Genomic DNA, 3,833 nt, shown 5'->3' on the forward strand with positions numbered 1-3,833 from the left:
CAACCATGCAAGGGGTGTGTATTAATACTGTCGAGTCTTGTCTTCCAACAGCAAATATCTTGGGACAAGTAAAACCCTACAGTAACTTTTCAAACCAACCCTTACATTTTTGCAGTATTAGAACCACTAACCTGATTTTCTCTGCTGACGATACCCTCTTTTCTCATCTGCATCATGCAGGAAGATGCTTATAAAATTCCAAGTTGACACTCAGCTACAGTATTTGCCCTCAACGGCAACCATCCAAAACATTGCTAAGCACATTGATTTGTGCTTAGATTGTAAGCCGCCCTGAGTCTTCGGAGAAGGGCGGGATATAAATGGGATTAAAATAAAAAAATAAAAATAAAATAAAAACAAAAACGCCTATCTGCATCAAACCTATCAGGTTCAGCAACATGGTGGAAAAGTAGGTTTCACTAGAAAGTCACGTTTTAGCCCATCTGCATTTTCATTCTGGCCATGGGGAACACCTAAATATATTGCAGGCCTAACTGTTGGTGCCTGGATTACTATTTGAAAAAAAATATTTAATATTGTGTACATGAAGTTAAGCCTGTGATCCAGAAACATCAGCAACTTGGCAAAAAAACCAAACCCTTGCACAGTAGGGCCTATAATGTTGCTTCTTACATGACTTTGAGGATCAGCTAGCACTGCCAAACTTGAGATTCCCCAGATATTGCTAAACTACCTCTAGCAATCAATCTTGCATGCATAGTCCTCAAGTTACAATGGGCAAGGCGGGATTCACTAATGACCATATTGGTTTCTCCCTTTTGCAGCTAAAAAAAGGGCAGAATCTGTCCCTTCCCCACCCCAAGAAAACCCCAACAGTTCTCAAATGGGACACTTCAAGGTTTTTTCTGACATTTTTTTCTCTAGCTTGGAGTTAAAAAAAAGGGGGGGGGGAAGAAAAACGGAAGTGACCGCCTCCTTTACTGGGCCAGACAGATTGTAAAGGTAGCAGTAAACATGACCCCAGCTATTCCCAGTTTTATGATGCTAGCCAATAGAGAGATAACTAAGATGATAGCTGGGTCATTAGTATTGTATATATACAGTCTTTTGGAAATTCTGTGAGGTCAACCTTCTAGCCCGCTTACTACAGTGTGAAGATATCCCACTTACCATTTGCTGAAGACAGGTCCTTCCAATGGGTCTTCTGCCTTGGAGTCAGGGATCTATTGAGGCAGGGTGGAGCCAAGCCAAGATCTTCTAGCACAAAAGCACTGATTTTCTGAGAAAAATGGAAGATAACCTCCCATCTCAATATCCTGTGGCACATAATAGCCGTGGCTTGGCAATGATGATCTGCTTAGCTATAATGGCCTAGCACAGGGGTAGGTAACCTTGGCTCTTTTAGGACGCGTGGACTTCAATTCCAAGAATTCCTGAGCCAGCATAGCTCAGGAATTCTGGGAGTTGAAGTCCACGCGTCATAAAAGAGCCAAGCTTGCCTACCCCTGGCCTAGCAGTTGTGCTGTGAGACTGCCCACTTCTGTTTGGCCTCCCAGCCAGCACCTATTTGCAGTTTGGGCTGCGAGAGGCATCAGGACACTGGCTTCAATAATCGTTCCTTTTTGTTTTAAGTTGGCTGACCAGCCATAGGATGTGAAGCCTTGAAATTGATTACAATTATGGCTCAATGTACACCAATGGACTTGACTCTTATACTTCTGTAGCAATGCAGCAATGGCCACTATTTAGGAGGAATCCTTATGGGCTCTTCACATATTTTTTTAAAAGTGTATTTCATTGTACAGTAGAATATGACTTGGTATAGATAAGGCTTCAAGATGCAGCTGTCTTTTTTTCTTCTTCTAGCCTTTTCGATGATCAAATCAATACATATGCTGTGATTTAAAAACTTGGCTATACAAATGACAAACTATTTGCTGCCACCTAGTGGTTAATATATCGGAAAATATTGATATACAGATAGTCCTCAACCTACAACAGTTCGGTTTAGTGACTGTCCAGCGGCACTGAAAAAAGTGACTTATGACCGCTTTTCACACTTACAACCATTGCAGCATCCCCATGGTCACCTGATCAAAATTCAGATGCTTGGCAACTGGTTCAGAGTTATGACGGCTGCAATGTCCCGGGATCAACTTTTACAACCTTCTAAGAAGGAAAGTCAATGGGAAAATCAGATTCCCTTAACAACCATGTTACTAACTTAAGAACTGCTGTGGCAAGATAGGTCGTAAAATGGGGCAAAATCCACTTAACAAATTTTTGCTTAGCAACAGAAATTTGGGCTTAATTGTGGTCGTAAGTCGAGGATTACCTGTACTTCAATGTATTAGAAATATATTGATTTCCAAAGAGGTGGAAATCAGTGGAAAAAAGATAGAATATTAAATGCTCAAAAATGAAAAGGTTTGACACTACTCACAATAGAGAACTGGCTGGTGACGATGATGGAACTTGTGGCGATGGCTGGAGTAATCTCTTTGATTAGAAATTTATATCATGTGCATGCCGTTGTATTATGACCTAAATATATATCTCAGCAAACCATTTTTAATGCAGCACTTTTTATTATATCATGTTTTTTTTATTTTTATATTGGGTTTTATTATTTTGTGATAGTGAATCACTCAGAGAACAATGTGTTGAATAGTCTAAATAATTTCAGATTGGAAGAAACAGGTAAGTGTTCTTTGAATACTGACAGATAAAACTTGCAGTGTCCCAGACTATTCTAAGTAATAGTGCCTATTATGAATTTTTACCCCTGTGACTATACCAACAATATTTGAAATGCAAACAAGACAGTTCTTGCTGGATCTGCCTGCAAGTTATGCCAATCATGCATTCAGTGATGACCAATTTGCTCTCTCTAGAAAGACAAGAGAGGAGCTGAAGAAAACAGCACTTTTTTTAAAAAAATCAGACACACCTCTTAAACCACGGGTAGGCAACCTTGGCCCTTTTATGACTCATGGACTTCAACTCCCAGAATTCCTCAGCCAGCATAGTCTTAAAGTTGTCAAGTTTGCAAACCCCTGGCCTAGGGATACTGTAACTATCATTAAACACATGCCAGTTGCCAAGCATTTGAATTTTGATCATGTGATCATGGGGATGCTGCCATGGTTGTGTGAAAAATGGTTATAAGTTACTTTTTCAATGCTGTTGTAACTTCAAAGGGTCATTAAATGAATTATTGCAAAGCAAGGACTACCTGTATTTACTGATTTTCCATTTTTCTTCACAAACACAAAGCCCACAATAATCCATATTTAGAGATGATGTACCTGGGATTAATAAACCTAATCCTTCCCCGGGGCCTTTGCTTTCAAATGTAGGCACAAGAGATAAAAAACCAAAAGTAGAACAGCACTACAGGAGTGGTTCCAGTTTGCCTCACATTCTAGGACTGGGATGCTCAGTCATAAATTGATCTGAATTAAATCTATGGCTATTCTCAAAGTTTTGAGATTTGGCCAACATGGCAGGTAAAACTGTAGAGCTTAAATGTATCCTGCAAATGTGAACACAAAATTTCTAAAGGGCAAATTTCTAAATTGCATGGAAGATTTCTCATTCTAGATGGTTAGACCCCATATGCTGAAACAATGAGAATGTAGAGGAATAAGTAGAATCTCCACACTTTCTCCTTGTGGAATTTCATTTTTAGACTGATGCATAGGAATCTGGCACCTGCAAAACCACATATACACAGACATACAGTCATCTATTATGCTACTACATTCCAGTATCAGCATGAAAAGGGGAACTAATAAAGCATATGGAAGCTGGATATGGAAAATATGTTTCAATGGATTTGATACAGAAACCAGAGTCAGGAAGTAATATAG

This window comes from Vipera berus, assembly GCF_964194415.1.
Source record: "Vipera berus genome assembly, chromosome: 9".
NCBI lineage: Eukaryota > Metazoa > Chordata > Lepidosauria > Squamata > Viperidae > Vipera > Vipera berus.